An 18978-nucleotide genomic window follows, 5' to 3' on the forward strand; every position below is an offset into this window, starting at 1 on the left:
CATTTCTTGCTGTTGTTTGCTTCTCCCAGGTCTGTAAACTCATCTTCATAAATAATTTTCAGAGGTGAGTAAAAAAATCCTGAATTTTCTGTGCAGACCTATAAATAGACTCCACACAAGGGAGCAGCAGAGTAATTTGTGGGCTAGACATGTAGCTCACTTCCTACCCAAGTTCTCTACAACTCTTTCTATTCTGCTAAATAAAAGAAGACCAGGGATTGAGTCCTTGCCCTGAGGCCATTTGGCAGCAATTGACTCACAATCACACTTTCTAAGGCTGGTTTCCTACATAGCAGAACTGTCTCTGTGGGCCTACTTGTATTCATCAAAACCAGAAGTAGGACGTAAATTTGCAGCTAAAGTTTGTGAACAATCAGAGGTCCTGTGTTTGAGCTCATTCCCCTCAGCAATGTAAATGTGCTCAATGTCACAGGAGATCAGAAATGTTTTGAGTGCATTATGGACTTCTGCTCTGCCAAGGAGTGCTTATGTCTTGCAACTCGTTCATAAAAGCACATTGTGCAAGGCAATAGGAGTGATTGTGTGGACTGAAAAGCTGCTTTTTTATATCCACTTTATTGCAGTATCTGCACTATAAGCTTCACAGCAACTTCTCATCTACTGCTGTAGACTCAGTGTCCACCGCAGTGTGGAACACATTTGGTAGGCTCCTAGTTCATCACACACAGAGGGAATCCTGTTCACGATGTCAAAGACTGTGCCATGATGAGAACAAAACCAAGACCAGCACACAATTAGATGACTCACTCCAAATATGCTTTTTTGTTCTAATGTAATTCATTAGTGAAAAGGGGGAAAAAAAAAAAAAGAGGCAAGCCTCCCCACACATGCAACACAAAAAGCAAACACTTCAAAACTCACAACCAAATGTCACTACTTCCACCTTTAGCCCCAAATATTTCAATTACATTCCAATCTACTGTTTAAACACTGAAATAATGGAAAAGTCCCCTGAAACCTGTACTATGCTTGGCAACAGTTGAGCTGTTCCTATTGCAATAAATTTTCTTAAGATCATTGAATTGAAAAGGCATCTGAGTTCAAGAATGAAACTGTGAAAATGATGAGAGAGTTGGAGAAAGTGACATCCATGAAAGTATCAAAACCAACGTACAATTTAACTGAGACTTTCAGACTATGTAGAAATGATACCATCTATCTTCAGACTTCAGCACTAGGTTAGAAAGGTTGCATAGGTGAAGGTCACTGCTTTCAGGGGGCAGGATTCGTTCAGTTTTCTGACACTTAGCTTACCTCTTGCTCAGCAAGCTTTGCATTTTTCTTTAGTCACATTCAGGACATATTTGGTCAGATATTTAAGCCTGGTAGTTGCCAGTTTTCTTGAGATCCCATCCTTACCTCTATAAGCTGCCAGTTGCATGAAGCATCCAGTTTGCTCTTCTTTTCTTGCCATTCTCAGGGCGTTTTAGATTTAGCTGGACTTAAATTTATAGGGAAGGAGCTACTGATCCAGTCACTAATATCACACTGATATTCTGAAGTGTTTAGAATAAAAATGCAGGTTTACAATCCCAGAGACAGTGAAGTGACCATTGATGAGAGATGGGAGTGAATGCCCCACCACCTCCTACCCAAAATCTCCTGATTGTTGGAGTCATTAAAATGTTATATAAAATACTTTTTCAATTTTTCTGTTATACTTGAATGTCACATTTTTCTCAGTGGGCTAATGGACAATCAATGAATACATTTACCAAGAGTCATTAGGTATTTCTCAGCTATACAACACTGAAGTATTAACAAATTGTCATATTATCTAATCAAGGTGCTAAATAGGATCTTCTGTTTCACAGTTTGAGTCACCCAAGTTCCTAATAGAATAATATCTTTTCACAGATGAGTTAATTATATTTATTTTATTGGATTTGTTATTCATGCAGGGATAATTTCTCAGCTATGTTAAATTGCCTTAATAGAGACCATGAGGCAATTTGAAGTGGACCACATTTGACTGTCTCCAGCCTATATTCTGCAAGTCGGAAATTGTGAATGAAAGTGCTGTGTCTGAAGGGTGTTATGGAATAAAAGAAAAATTGAAACAACCTTGCCTGAGATAAGAGAATATATGTCTTATTTTATTACTAGAACAAGTGTGTTTAGATTGTTTTAAAACATAATTCTAAATAAGCCCTAGAACAGATGCTTAAGGCCTCTGCCAAAACTTTCAAACCCACAGAGAAAAAGGGAAATTTTAATGATAACAAGCACTAAATATGAAAGAAAGCTAACTCATGACTCAGTTAGGACATGAGCCATCAGAAATGTAAGGAATAGTCCACGTGTAGTCTGTTTGTGGCTGTCTGCAGCTTTTTGCTTTAGCTTGAAAATACAAATGGTTTTGAAGTTATTTGCATAGCCAGAAGCATTGAACTCCTCCTCAAATGCTTTCTTTTAGATTAACTGTATAATTTTTATATCTTTTTCTTACAAGTCAGAATGTTTCGTATAATCCAGAGTCCTAGTCTAAGACCTTCAGTCTAGATTTTCATCAAAAGTGATTACCAGGTGGGTTTCTTTCAGACAGATGCAACTCCAGTTTACTTCAGTGCTTGAAGTTAGGAACATCTCCTGAGCTTTTTAATCATCATATGAATGGATCTCCCTGGAGATCCTTTCCATCTCCCAGATTATTTGGGGTTTATTAAGTTTGGAGTTAAAGTTTCTTAATTATTATTTATTCTGATGAAAAATGAAATTGCAATCCTCCTCTTAGAGATTCAGCTGTTTGTGAATCATGACCTAGTTTTGACATAGCACAATAGTATAACCTTGGCTCAGACATTTGGAAAAACTGCAAAGCTGTGAGGAAGTACCTGGACTAGAGCCATGCAAGGTAAGAAAATTTAAAATTACAAGCTGCGGTGACTCTGTTGAAGTGAAGGTACTGAAGCAGCTGAAGAGGACAAAAACTAGCACTAAAAAAGAAAAAAAAAAAAAAAAAAAAGGAAAACCAGAAAATCATAGAATGGAAACTCAGCAATACTGTGGGTTATCCTCTTTGAAAGACTAATAAGGCCTGATCCCTCCCAGACTGACTGAGAACTGCCTGGCCAGCAAAAGCTCATTGGATGTGTCACAGCCATGGTGAACACAGTAATGCTCAGCCCAACAGCTTGCTCATCTTAGCTATTTCTCTGTGTATAGATAAAAAAGTCTTGAGACAGACATCCAAAATCTAGCTTTGAATTATGAAAGTTGTCAACAAAATCTAGTTTTTTCTTAGCAATTTTCACCAGTTATTTATGTACAGAGTGGCAGAATAACATTTTTTACATTATTCTCCATCTAAACATGTTGATTTCTTTGAATACAGCTGCCTAATATCATAGTTACATGACCAGCTCTTCTTTTGTTTCATCAAAATGATAAAGGCAGAAGCAAGTACTGAATGTGATTTACAGAATTTTGAAAATCACAATGTTTCAGAAAATGTCATACCTTTACAATTATTAAATTGAAATTTCATTTAAAAACACACTTATGTAAATATTTCCCCACTCTGCTGCTCTTGTTTCTTTAAAAATAGGTTACTGCCATGTGTTTATTTAATTTCTAGTATCTTTGTAATTAGGCAAAATTAATTCCAATTTCTTTTCCAATCCATTAGGTTGGAAAACACCACCAAAATCATTGAGCCCAACCAGAATGAACACTTCCATGGCAACTAGACCATGGCACTACATGTCACTTACACTCTTTCCTTAAACACCTCCGGGGACGGTGACTCCACCACTTCCCTGGGCACCCCATTCCAATATCTAACCACCCTTTCTGTGAAGAACTTCTTCCTAATGTCCAACCTAAACCTCCCCTGGCACAGTTTAAAACTATGTCCTCTTGTCCTGTTGCTAATTAGCTGGGAGAAGAGACCAACCCCCACCCAGTTACAATTTCCTTTCACATAGTTGTAGAGAATGATAAGGTCCTTGCTGAGCCTCCTTTTCTCCAGGCTAAACAATCCCAGTTCCCTCAGCTGTTCCTCATTTCACTTGTGCTCCAGACCCTTCACCAGCTTCATTGCCCTTCTGGACACACTACAGCACCTCAACATCCTTCCTAAACTGAGGGGCACCAAACTGTGCACAGTACCTGAGGTGCAGCCTAACCAGCGCTGAGGGCAGGGGAACAATCACCTCCCTAGCCCTGCTGGTCAGGTTATTTTTGATGCAGGCCAGGATTCCACTGGCCTTCTTTGCCACCCAGGCACACTGATGGCTAAATAAGTTTTTTACTATCAAATTGTAGAAAAAAATTATTTACTAGAGAGTAATAATTATGAAAATAAGTTCAATAATAGGTTCTTCAATATTAGGTAAAGCAAAGGTAGCCTTCTAAAAATACATTTTTCTTTTTTAAATCTATTTAAAATATTAAGTTCTCCTGACTTAGTTATTTGTGCAAACTTTAGTAACATTTTTTTTCATCAAGAGACTTCAATTGACACTATTTGAATTTTAAAAAGCACCCGGCAAATCATTAAACAAGGTAAAATTGTGGGGAAAAAACTTTATGTGGAGTATACTTTATGCTGACTCTGATATTCTGAACTCAGTTAATCATAGGAGAATCACTTCTGACTATCTTAGTTGTAGATTGGTTCAATCAGAATACATTAATTGAAGGACTGTAAAGAAGCTACATTAGTTAAAATATATATGCAGGCATAACCAGGGGCAGTGTTAAATGAATGATAAGTCTTATCTTTTGAAACTCTTTGTGCTCCTTTAGTATACAAATGCCTTATGAATTCTCTCCCAAGATTACAAAGTCTAGAGTTGACTGATACAAAGCCAGGTATATGAGTCCAAGTCAGTGGTCCCTAAACCAGCATGTTTTTGGTTACTTACTTGTAGTCAGATTAGTTTTTTGGAAATTGAGCGATTCATGACTCATTCTGAGTTGATTAACACAAAAGTGTTCAGTAGTCATTTCCCACATTAATATCCTGCAGTTTAGTTCTCCTCATAATTAACAGTGTGTTCTGTAGAGGGGGTGAATGTGGAAAAACTCAAAATTATTTTGCTGTCTGGTGCAAAAGAAATTTCTATTTTTTGGGAAATCATTAGAAAAATTGAAACGTTGGAAGACTGGAAAACATTATGAAATAATTTTCCATCTGCTATAGCCAAAGGGAACAAAATAATACAGCTAACAGTTCAGGGGAGCATAGCTGACAGTATTTAGCCATTAGGATCCTGAAACAACAATGCTTAAGAATTCAATGGTTTTTAGATGAAGAGGCCTATGAAACTGTGGATATCCAAGATATATATTGATCCAGAAGTGGATTGTTAAGTGCAAAATTTAGTGATATTCTAAGCAAAACTCAGAGCTATAGATGTTTCTACTGAGACTGATGCATTTTCATCACCCACTTCTCATAGGTAAGATTATGTGTATTCTAAGGCTCAGAGCACTCAGCTATGGTTGTGGCAGAGCCAGAGTAAGGTCTTGCTTCTCCTGAAGTTGGTTGGGACTTGCATATTCAGCATCTCAGAAGAATGCTTTAACTGACTTGCATCCAAATCCTCCTATAAAATCTTTGTTAAAAATTATTACATTTGCCAGAGAGAAAATATATGTCTATAGCTTAGGAGATTGAATATTCAGCATTACAGAAAATATTTACTTTGCTGAATATTTAATAAAAATTGGTTTTAAATGCTTTTGAATCTTATAGAGAATCTGAGGGTATATTTATGCTATTAAGTAAGAGAGAGTTAGGCTTGAGTACCATGATTGTTGACAATGCACAGTTGTTAACTTGCTTTCTGACCTTCTTTGAGCCACTGAGACATACCCATTAGAAAAGGGACTTTATGAAAAGAAATGTGAACACATGATAATCTGTGCTAAGTCAAGGATATGTTCTTATCTTTCTTATTTAGCAACATAAAGATGCATTGTTCACTGTCCTTTCAAGATAAGAGAGATACATATTTCAGTTCTTGGAATATACAAGCATGTTCTCTGGCCCATGAAAAGTGAAAGTATTTCAAAAAGGCAGCATAAGAAAGAATAATCTTGTGGCTCTCTGGCTATAATCAATTTTATAAGCTTCTGGCTAAAGCATCCACCTAAGAGATGTTGGGTCAGACTTTCATTTTCAGTTTGAGTGACTGAGCTGTGTCATCATGCAGCCTGAGCTGGAGCACTTGCTGAGTTACTAAACAAAAGGCGCACACAGCACTCTAGATCACTGTGTCTTCTTCCTTATTCCACAAAATAATTTCAATTTCCATTTTTTTTTTCTAGAGCATTCATTATTTCTGCATGATATACAGAGCAGGAAGCAAGAAAACCTTAAAACAATATTTCTGTCATGGTATGGCTCTTTAGTACCTGAAATGTGTGAAGTCACATTTACCTGTTTGTCATTTGTTTCTGTATGAGTAAATATTCCTATGAGATAGCAAAGCTTTTCAGCTCATTATGAGAACACTTTGTATAAAAAAATTACATCATGAAAAAATACAGTAATTATAAATTTGCTTCCATATATGGGACTGAAGTTTAAGTCCTTTTCAAAATATTGATTTCTACATTGCTACTGGTTTCCAATCACAAGATCATTAAAGAATGACATCTTTCTTGATTGCTTCAGGTTTTTCAATTTAATGGTTATAGTAGTACCATCCTCATTTGATGTCCTAAATAATGTTGTTTAAGCACAAGTTTAATTGAATTTTGATGATGTTTAATAAAATATTTTGACTAACCCTCTACTCCAAATTTTGCCAACATGTTGCATATGAGAACAACATATTTTTAATGAAAAAAAATCATGAAGCAAGGAGAAAATTTTTTATTCTTGGGGCAATTTAAGACCAAACTCTTAGAACATGTCACATTAGATACTTCAGTTTCATTCAACAAGAAGTAGGAAAAAATCCACTCAAAAAGGATTCCTTTTTTTATAACCGTGTATCCTTTCCACTAAAAAAAACATCCCCAGAAAACAAACAAATAGTCTCAAGGTTAAAAAGTAGACAAGGGTTTAGAATTAGGGGGGTTTGCCTTTGTTTAAGTTTTCATTTGTTTCTTTTTGTGAATTATATCTGTCTTTGGTGAAATCCTCAACTGGTTTTTGTTTCTTTCACATAAATGTAACGTTTCCTTGCATAAATACCCCTGATATTTGGAATCACTCTTTCTCTCTTAACACCAAGAGAACATTGTGCATATTATTGAACATTAGAAAAGCTACATCTGTCAGAAAGAAGACAAAAATAGATGAAACGGATTGCTACAGTTTAAGAATATTTTGACAGAGGGTTTAATAATTTTGACATGCTATTGTATGCCAATATGCCAAAAGGGATTTGGTGTTATTTGTATTTTGACAATGTTTCTTTAATTAACCAACTTGGATCACAAATGTTGCTATGACAGTGGGGCAGACCAGCATTTATAATTTAGGCCTATAATCTGTGAAATCTAAATTTGCACTCTGTTAAGGGGTAGTATGGGTTATTTACAAGGATGCTGCTAAGGCCTCTGTAATCTCATCAGGAACACAGAAAACACAGTTCCTCAAGCAGAGAAAAACATGGTTAAATTGTTAGCGGCTGCAATCTTAAATTATGCATGATTGTTGACAGCTCATAGTGTGAACAACTGCTATAATGTTCCTTTACAGATTTTCTTTTTTTCCCCTAAACCTCCACTCTATCTATGCTGCTCAGGGTTGTGAAATGTTCAGTTTAAATTGCTTTGGTTCATGCAGCTTTTTAGGAGCTGTGTGTTTTGCCATACTTTATAACCTCACTTATTCTGCCTTTCATGTACAAACATTCCTCGTGTGTGTATAGCACAGCAGGAGATAGTCTTGCATAATTTCACTGTCACCAAGCATCTATCAATGAAGAATTTATTGTGCTATCTACTGCTTTACATGCTACAGCCATTCTATAAGAGATAACTACTCTTTCAATAGGAGCAGATTGGAAAAGCCTTTTTGATTAGCAACTTTTAGTACCTTAGATACTCTGAGATTGGAGACCTTGGTTTCTGTTACTCTGACAATGTTTAAATAAAAATTATACTACAGTGCTGCACAGGAACTGTAAGAATCAGAAAGTCATCCATTTCTAGTATGCCAAACAGAATCTACACAGCTCTTCTACTCAAACTTTCCTTTCCTGTTTAGAAAGAGTGGGAAACAAGGTCTCTAACCCTGCAGTCTGTAACACAGAAAAATCGAGTAATCAAAGATGCTTTTCCATCTGTTCCAAGTGAATGAAGATGAAGCTATTATAAATACAACTGGGCTGCATGAAAATCATATAATCTTCAGATAGATAGAGAAGTTGTGTTTATTTTTAATAAATCAGATGAAAATTACACTAGGCACCGTCTGCCAATTTATGCAAAAAATACCCCCCCCAAAAAGAAAAAAACAAAAAAACCAACCAACCAAAACAAAACAAACAAAACAAAATGAAACAAAAAACACACCATCAAACAAAACCCCCACGAAACTAACTAAACTAACCAAAACCAAAAAACCCAAGCAACATTTAAAATAGAGTTTACTGCCTGATAGAGAAAAATCATAGGTTAAAAAAATGTCTTGGGTTGGAAGGGATCTTAAAGATAATCTAGTGCCAAATCCCCTGCCATGGGCAGGGATATTTTCCATGATACCAGGATACCAAGTTGCTCAAGCCCCATTGAACCTGGCCATGAGCACTCCAGGGACTGGGCATCCACAATTCTCTGGGCATTCGATTGCAGTGTCTCATCATCCTCACAGTACAGAATTTATTCCTAATATCTGATCTAAACCTGCTGTCTTTCAGCTTTAAACCATTCCCCATTATCCTGTGACTACAGGCCCTTGTAAAAAATCCCTCTCCAGGTTTCCTATAATGCTCTTATAGATACCAGAAGGCTGATACTAAAGTCTCCTCAGAGCATTCTCTTCTCCAGATGGAACAATCCCAATTCTCTCTGCCTGTCCTCATAGGAGAAGTGCCCCAGCCCTCTGGCCTTATTCATAGCCCTTCTCTGGACTCATTGCAGCAGAACCACATCTTTCTGTTGTTGAGAGTCCCAGAGCTGGACACAGTACTCCAAGTCTCTCTAGAGTGGAGTAGAGGAGCAGAATCACATGCCTCAACCTGCTGGCCCAGGATACATTTGGCTTTCTGGGCTGTGAGTGCTGACAGGATATGTTGAGGTTCTTGTCTACCAGCACTCTCAAGTCCTTTCCCCCAGGGCTTCTCTCAATCCTTTTCTCTGCCCAGCCTGTATTTGTACTTGGAATTGCCCTGACCCAAGTGCAGGACCTTGCACTTGGACTTTTTGAGCTTCATGAAGTTCATACAGGCCAACCTCTGAAGCCTGTCAAGGTCCCTCTGGATGGCATCCCTTCCCTTTAGTGTGTTGATTGCACCACACAGTTTGGTGTAATTGACAAACTTGATGAGGGTGCACTTGGGTCCACTGTGCATGTCACCAACAAAGATGTTAAACAGTGCTGGACCCAGTATTGATCCCTGAGTAACACCACTCTTCACTCATCTCCACTTGTCCACTCCACCTGGACACTGAGCAACTCTGAGTTTGACCATCAAGACATTTTTTTAATCCACCAGGTGGTCCATCCATCAAATCCATGTCTGTTCAGTTTAGACACAAGGATAGCCAGTGGGACAGTGTCAGATGCTTTTCACAAGTGCTAGCAACTGATGTGTGTAAGATTCTATCATACTCCTCTCTGCATGATTTGAAAAACTTAATTGAATATATCTAATTAATAGCAATACAAATGATGTATATAAAACCTACATATTTATCAGCGGATTAAAAATATCCCACCGATACGGTGGAGAGGTTTCCGCTTCCAGGAGCCAGGCTAGGAAAGCGACAAGCAGGGCTCCCTAGGATCAGGCCCCTTAGAAGTGAGGGATGGCTCCTCCCGCCCCCGGCCCGGCGACCGTCCCGAACGGAACAAGCCCGCACTTGCCAGGAGTCCACGAGGAAAAGCCAAGTTTATTGCCGCGCGCTAGCTTTTGAGGAGAGCATGGGAATTCCCCGGATGTAGGCGGGGAAGAGGGGTGGAGACGGGGAGGAGTAACACAGTTCATTGGGTACATGCAAACGAAGGGAAGGAGGGAGGGGAGGAGAGGCAAAAGGACCAATGGGAGAATGAGATGGGTGGGGAAAGTCTACCGTAGGGCTTCCGGCACTCTGAGGCAGGGACAGCCCCCACCCGGGCTCCAGCGGCGCCTTGTGGGCGGCCCCACCGGCAACCGCCCCCATGGCCGGATCGGGCCAGGACAGAGGGCTGCGACCCAGAGGGTTTTGTGGGAAGAGGGAACTTGGACAAGGAACTACCAAGGGAAAAACAACCAGGGTAGACATATTGGGGTGTATAACATTCAAACTGGGGAAACATCAATATAGGGTGTGAACATTAGAGTCCTTATAAATCTCTCGCAGAGCTTCCATATTCGGGGAGCCGGGTTCCTGGACTTCGGTGTCCTCGTCTATCCATCTCTTGTAGTATTTTTGCCAGTGTATAAACCCTGGGTCTCCTCCGACACATATTGTTTTGAAATAAACTTCTAATTTGACTAACGCTTTGGGTTCAGAAATTTTTTTTTTCTCCTTAAATTATCATAAAATGAGCACCAAAAGAAAAATGCTAGAGCAGGTTGTACAATGACTAGAATGAAGCATAGAGTTTTGCATATGGGTAAAAGCATTCCTAAGTCATCTGCAAGGATCTAATTTATAATTTAAAGTATGACTATGACCAGTTTCTGGTTGTTCTCTGCACATGAGTGTTATTAAACCATGTCTAAAATGCCTGACGAGTTGGGGAACTAAGTTTTTTGGGAGTCATACTTCAAATGTTAAATGCCAAGGCATATTTACAGATTTCCAGCCCTCACCATGCTGCCAAAATACATGTCTTTTTAAGCTATGCACAAATTGAGGAAGCATAAATGTCTAGCCCACAAAACTTTAAATAATCCCTCTCTTTTCTATATAAAGGATTAACACACACCCACTTTATTTTTTCTTTCATTATTACTATAAGAATATGCATGATCAAATACATTTTTGTTTTCTTATTTCTCATTAATTTTTTTCCCCTTTTGAATCCTATTTTACTCTCACATACAGAGGATAAGATTCAAGAGTAAACTTTTAAAGAGAGCAATGATTGCAGTCCAACTCAAGTTCCATAAATTTTGTGGTTCAGTGGTCATGGAGTTGGCAAGTTGTGCATATTCATACACAACTTACAGTTCACAGTTCATTTTATGTTTATTTTTCTGGCTTATGTACCTCTGATTGAGTGATATTTAAAGTAAGAGGCAAATAAATAGTTAATATTATTGCAAAGTAATATGCACAAAAAAAATCATATTAGCAATAATTTCCAAAAACAGATGCTTAGAACTAGACTGACTTTATCAAAGAAGAGATGCATGCCATCAAATAACGATCAGCTCTTAACATAAGAAATTTATTGCTGATGGAATTCTGAAATAAGTTTTGCAGACTAAAACCTAATAAGAATTTTTCCTTTTCACATCTGACACTTCGTGGTCATTCTTTTCTGTGATCTTCGGCCTCTAGTGAAAAAAAATCAAACATATGCATTTATTTAATCACTGTGCATTGAAATTGACCTATAATTATATGTTTGATGAGTTTTGTGTTTGAAAAGCTTTATTAAGGGGAAAAAAAATCAAATAAATGAGACAATGTTAAAACAAAAATCTCATTGTTTCATTTTGATGTATCCCCGAGGCTTGCCCCAGAAGATGAACCAATGAGATACATTTATCATCAAATTGAGATCTGGGTTTATCATGTAAATGCTGGGAAAATGATTTTTAATAACTGGTATCCTAAAATTACCAATGGGGAAGGCTGTTTATTTCAGCTGCAGTGCAGCCCTTGTTCCCTTCTATTTCCTGTAATAATTATTTTAAAATCATCTCCATAATAGATAAGAATTTTCTACTTTGGAAAACAACTGCCACTTAAAACAGCTATGGAATCCACACATGAATGAAGAAAAAAAAAAAAGAAAAAAAAGAGAGAGATCATGTAACTCTAGACTAGTTAATTTGACACCTGCCCTGGAGATCATAACACAAAAATTGATTCAGAATCTTTTCGTGGAGAATTAAAGAGGGTAATATGCTTTAAGCCAGTCAAAACTGTGTAATAGAATAATAAGTAAATAAGTTTTTTCAAAAAGTTTGATTTTCTTTTTTGGAGGGTATAAGTTCAGCTCACAAATGCAAGCTGTTTGTTGAGCATTATTCCTGCAAAACTTCTGATTAAAAACACTATTAAACACACAAAACTGGCAGGGCACAGTATGAATAAAATGTGCTCTGGATTTATAATTAACGTCTCAAATGCCATTGGTGAGATTTTGGTTGAAGGGGGTGTTTTTGTCAGGGTTGAATAGAGATCACAACTAAGTCCTATGTTATAAAATCTTTCCTCCAGGAATAATCTAGAAATAAATTGTAACTTTTTATTGATAGAACATAAGTACTATTTGAAGATAGATTGAATGATCTTAAGCAAGAATGTTGATCCTGTGCAGTGATCTAGTTACTTAATCTCCTGTGATCTTTTAAGAAGGCTGACTGGTAATGTAGTGGAGGGAAGTTACAGGACTTATAATAAAGACGAAGGAAACAGCCATTGAAAATGGGGCCATATCCATGAAAAATATTCAGTGTTTATAAGAGATAATAATTTATTCTTAGCTCCCACATGCCTTAGGGTTAGAAAAGATTAATAAATGTTTGACCACAAAAAAAAGGCATAGTATATGCTTTCTCAGAAAAAAAAAAACTTCTACTAAGATCTTTGATCTAGAACAGAGGCTGCATCACAACTGTTAACTCAAGGGTAAACCTAGACATCCTCAGAGAACTGTGGCAGATACATTCTACAATGAAATCTTCATTTTCTGAGATTATGAAATTTCTCCCTCTAAGTGACTTAGGCATAGTGGGGCAATAGTCACAACAAATGTAATTGTTTATGTTACGTAGCAAATTTTAGAAGATGATCTAAATGAGAATTTCAGCATTACATTCTGTGCTGGTTTAAGGGCAAACCAGCAGGAGAAATGAACCCTACACAAAAGAGATTATAAGTCAGAGCTAAAATTTAATAACAATATTACAATAAATACAATGGCACAAGGAGAAATTGGTTTTAACCCACAAAACTCAGTATGACCCACCATCCTGGGATACAAACCCCACGTGGTTCCCCCAAGTCAAAAAATAGAAAGAAGTGAGAAACCTATTGGTACAAATGATGGTCCCAGACTGGTTGAGTGGTGGTTGCAAGCAGGTTGAAAGTGATGATCTCCTCCTGTCGAGGTCCTGCTGCTCCTCTGGGTCCAACAAGTGGTCAGCAAGGTCTTCTTACTGCCTGCTTATGTACCCTCAGGGAGCACCCAGTCCCTCCCCAGGGTGGGGACTCACACAATGGGTGATTAACTCTGGGAGTCATGGGGTATTTTTGAATCGTTGATGGCCCATTAGCAGCCACGCCCCCTCAGACTGGGCATGAAGGTGCTAATGACTCCCTGGGCAGCTGCTGCAAATGGTCCATTGTCCTTGGGAAATAATGGAGAGGGTAGAATACACAGTTTTGATCACCCCCACACAGTGATAACTGGTCCCACCTGCTGAACTAGGACACATTTAAAATTCAATACTACATTACATCAGAAATAAAATAAAAATTCAATATTAAATTTAAAAAAAAGTATATGAAAGAGAAAGGAAAATAATAAAAAGGACTAAAGAAAATCTATTGTTAATATTAGAAGACTGCAATACTCTCATCTTGGTATATTGGCAACTGTTGACATCTATCACAAATGATTTTTGCTTGAGTTTCCACAGAAAAGAGTTAACAGAGTGTAATAAATCTTCATCATAACACACTTCTCAGTTGCTGCTTTGTGAATATCAGAGGATTGAAAAGAAGCATAAGGAAAAACAAGTGAACAAACAGAAAAAAAAAGACAAAAACTAAGGTATTTTATCTTTCTGGAACCTAAAAGAATATCTTTTCAGTGTATACTGATAGTAAATAATCAGGGGGAGGTACCATTGTGTTGCTTGGTAGATTAACTACCTGATGCAATGAGCTTTCCTTGCCTAGCTTTCATGATTTTGTGGGTATTGCATGTTGCAATAATTTCCTTCAAGGGGTAAAAGCATTTTGAAAATGATCATGAAACAACCTGTGTAGGAATGGAATGACATCCTATGTCATTTCTCTGACTACTACTATGTCAGAGAAAGAGGAGCTAACCACTATTAATTAAGAATATTTCAAGAACATTTCTTTCCTATTACTCTCTATATGGATATCTGTGCTAAAAGTGAAGATGAAAAGCCATATTTGTCTTAAACACTGTCTCTAAAAAGATATGATATAAAGTTCTGGATTATTTCAGTATTATTTCAGTACAACTAACCCTCATTTGATATTGTAATATTCCTTTTTATTAACAAAGACCAATAAAATGAAGACCATATATGCAAATATATGCCAATTATTATATGATTTAAACTCAATCATGCTACAATATAGAAAAAAAAACCAACCTGTTCTGGGAAACCCACTCCTCTGCTGTTATCAATAAGTAAACATTAACTTCCATGGAATTTCATTCATTGTAGATGAAAACCTGGCTGTCAGTCTCAGATTTCTTTCAGCAGTGAACACAAAGAGGTGACATTTAAAAATCTGTAGTACTTTCGTGGCTCACTTTTTAGTGAAGAGAGATCTCTGTGAATATCAAGAATCCCAAGAAATTTGGGACAAGAACTCTAGACATCCAAAGTCCTTCTTAACCTTAGATAGTCACTAACTCCATCTCTACCTACTTAATTTCTAAATACTGATTCCTGTCCTCTGCTCAATTCCCATGTTGTGCCATCACAAGTGTTTAGATTAAGCTTGCTTTAGCTGTCTATTTTAAAATGAGGTGAATTGCCTTGTGGAGATGTGGATTTGCCTTTGGTATGTATAAAAGTAAGAAGAAGTGACTAGCTTAAATCGAAGTGGTTGCCTTTTCAATACGTACTTGAAAGTAGATTAATCTCATCAACAGGAAACTACTTTCCCCTGTATCTGGTTACTCAAGGAAGCATCCTTGTTTTAGTAAGGGAACAAAAATGCTCTTTCTTCAATGGAAAACTGGAAAAAAAATAAGCATCTGGAATTTCTAGCAGAACAACCAGGCAGAAAGAAAGATAGCAGGGTAATAATACTGGTCCTGTCATTTCCTGTATGATATCCCTTTAGAAAAAACACAAAGCAGTCTAAATCATAGAGTCCATCTCCATGTCAAGTACAGAAGCCATTATAACTGTGACATTCCTTAGGTTAGTTTTTAAAGTTATTTTGAAACAGTATTTTACTGCTTCATTGTCTCTGTTACAGAAACATTCCTAATAAAATCTCTTTTGCTGTAGTATAATCTCATTACTTCTTGTTCTAAATTGCGTGTATGAATAGAATAGAAGGTATTTTTCTCATTTATTTGAAATTTTTCTCTGCATAGTCATTACCTGATACAAATTATTTAGTTCCTTCAAATGCTTGATATTGGTCTTAGTGTAACATCTTACATCTTAGACATCTTACACCATTTTACTTGCTCTTTTCTGGACCTGTTCATTACATCCCAGATTTTCAAGGCTCATAATCAAAATAAATCAGGACTCACTCTGGCCACCAATGCTGTAATCAACCAGGAATATAAACTTCCTTTTATTTTCCTTCTATTACTTGCAATGATAACTATCCTTTTTAGTTTCTTGTGTGTTTTGAGTTTAGTTTTTGTGGTTTGGTGGATTTTGGTTTTTGGTTTTTTTTTATTGACAGCTTACACAATGCTCCCTCATGTCCAGCTTGTCACTTATTATAAGCCCACAAATCCTTCTCTGAAAAACTGTTACCTCTTCACTTTTTTCCCATACTATAGTGTTGATTTTAACCTTCCTTTGTACCTTTCACTTTCCCCTGTTGAGTTTCTTCTCATTTTTCAACAGATTAGTGGTCTTTCATGGCCACTTAGAATATAAACCCTTTCCTTCAAACATGGTTGCAATCTCTCTATTTGATAGAGAGATAAAGAAGAACTAAGAAGAATCCAATAAAAAAATAGAATATGTTGTGAAAAAACTAGTATCAAAAATCAACTAAAGAGCATAAAAACAATATATTCCTGTGACTCTGGGGAGTCTCTCTTCAAAAATCAAGGGAACAATCCCATTTTGAAATCACACAAAACCCCCAAAGTATATATGGTGTAATAAAACTATACTAGCTATTCAGTGTAAAACCTTTCTGAATACACACTATTTTTAAATTAAATAAAAAATGAGTTCTCATGATTAAAACAAACAAAAAAATGGTCACAAAGAACTTTCTACACCAATGTGGATTACTCTGGGGAATTTCTGATTCTTAGGCAATTTCAGCTGCTCCTATAGTTTTTACAGTCACTAAAGTGCAACAAATAACTGAAGTACAGGACGCTTTATTCATTACTGAACATCTTTGAAATACTCATAATCAGAAAAAAAAATCATGGGCGATTCCTACTGCTGGAATAACACCAACCACTTTTCCTGTAAAAAAGCCATCAAACCACCAAAGGAAAAGAACATGAGCAGTTGAGAACTGATGAAGTGGAAGGAATAACATTAAGTCAGAGTAGAGACATGGAATTTGATATTTAAGAATACCTTATACTGCAATATGACACATATATATGTTTTCAAACTACTTTATGCTGTACTGATTTTAATATGCTAAAGGTGGATGAAGACCAAGAGATTCTGGTCAAGTGTGTATTTATGCCTAGAGATTACTTGGTTCCATACGCTCAGATCTGAAGAATTAAAGAGAGATCTCTCCCTTTGGAAGTAACCTGTCAAACTGACTTTGATATTAGTATCAAAATCTATTTATGTGTTGCTGCAGTGACTGTTATAATCAGTGAAGACCTTTTTTCAGTAAATGTGATCAGATGAGCTCTCTGGGCTTCATTCAGTTGTCTGCACACAGACAACAACTTCCATCCAGTATTCATTAATTATCTAGGACATCTTCATAGAACTGGTTACTATAGGCTATTTTTGTCTTTCTGGAATGGTGAAGTCTTGGCTGGGGTACTCAATTAATCATATGGACACTCTTCTTTAAACTCCACTGCCTGTATCTTCACTGACTGTAATGTGCACATATAACTTGAGGTTATCACTGTTGCAATGTGGTAAAACCTACTCTATATGTTTCAATTCTAACTAACCAGTGATGTTAAGTGACTGGCCTGTGCAGCCCATCCAACTGTTTTATGTCACAACTAGAGTTCTATGGCAACCTAATAAGGTAATGGAGAGTATTTTAAAGCAGCTTGTGGCTAGAGAGTATTTTTTCTCCACATTTGTAAAGCACCAAATTTAATGAACTTTTTTTATAAATAATATGATAGCTAAGCTAAATTTTTCTCATTGTGGCACTACCGCTTTTAAGAAATATAGATTTATTTTCTTTAATGCAGGGGAGTCTCCATACATACTAAACTATTTTCCTTCTATTTAAAAAAGTTTGACTTTCTCTAGTACTTAGTAAAATAATTACTGACATTTTTTCTAACTCTAAGAAAATAATCTGTAGAATTACATGCTACATCTTCATTTTTCATTTACATGAATAATATTCTAAGATGAATATATGTCTCGGTTTGAGGGGAAAAACCAAAATGTTTTACCCACAAGCAGGGGAGGGGCCTCCTCCTCAATAATCACACCACTCTTTATCAAATTTAAGAAAAGGAATTTTAATACAAGGATAACTGCTATATATATATATATATATATGTAAACAGACTAGTGCAACCCACTTCCCCAACACCATAAGAGGAAAAAAAAAACAACAACAACAAAACCCAGCAGGTTTTCCTCCGGGAGAAAAGGTTATACTTAAGTGTCCTTGTCACAGCCCGCTGGCTGCAGAGTGAGTTTCAGTCCCTCTCCAGCGAAACAGACGAGCAGTGGGCTTTCAGATGGACTCAGTCTCTTTCCCCTGTGTTCCCCGTCCAAGAAGCAGAAAAGGTACGAGCAACCAGCAGCAAATCCAAGGCAGGTAGCAGCACGGCAGGAAAAAGTAATCCGAAGTAGGCAGCGGCAAGACAGCCAGGGAAAACCCCAGCAGTAACCAGCAGGGCAGCCTGCCTCCTTGGAGCCCCCACTCCCCCGTTCCGCCGAGCCAAGACTGAGGAGAATATCCAAAAAAAAAACCAAAAGAGACAAACCTGCCCCCACCCCAGCGATCACAGTTAACTACTTCTTTTGTTAACCGCTGGCCTGGGCAGTTAAGTGGCAGGGGAGAGAATTTACATAATAATCCCAAACTACAACATTATCCACCCCTAAATTCTCTTCCATGCCGATACTCTACATTAAACTTAAATTTTCTTTCAAATAATTAAGTGTTTACAAATACAGTAATATGAGTCGTTTACCCAGAGATAAGTTCCCCTTGAGGTACACATCGTGTCTCTCCATCTTCCTGCATCACCCACCAGGTGGAACCAGATCCTTGAGCAAAGACAACCCCACGAATGGGTTTGCCTTTGCCTGAGGCAGGGTTGATCCAGACTGTTTTCCCTAGCATACCTCTCAGGTGTATTACAGGGACTTTGTCTCCATCTACAGTGTGAAGGGGTTCTGATTGGGCAGGGCCGGCTCGATTGACAGAGCCTCTAGTGTTGACTAGCCATGTAGCCTTTGCTAAGTGTTGATCCCAGTGTTTGAAAGTCCCTCCACCCAACGCCTTCAAAGTGGTTTTCAACAGTCCATTACACCGCTCAACTTTCCCGGCAGCTGGTGCATGGTAGGGGATATGATA

Source organism: Pithys albifrons, chromosome 1 (assembly GCF_047495875.1).
Source record: "Pithys albifrons albifrons isolate INPA30051 chromosome 1, PitAlb_v1, whole genome shotgun sequence".
Taxonomy (NCBI): Eukaryota; Metazoa; Chordata; class Aves; order Passeriformes; family Thamnophilidae; genus Pithys; species Pithys albifrons.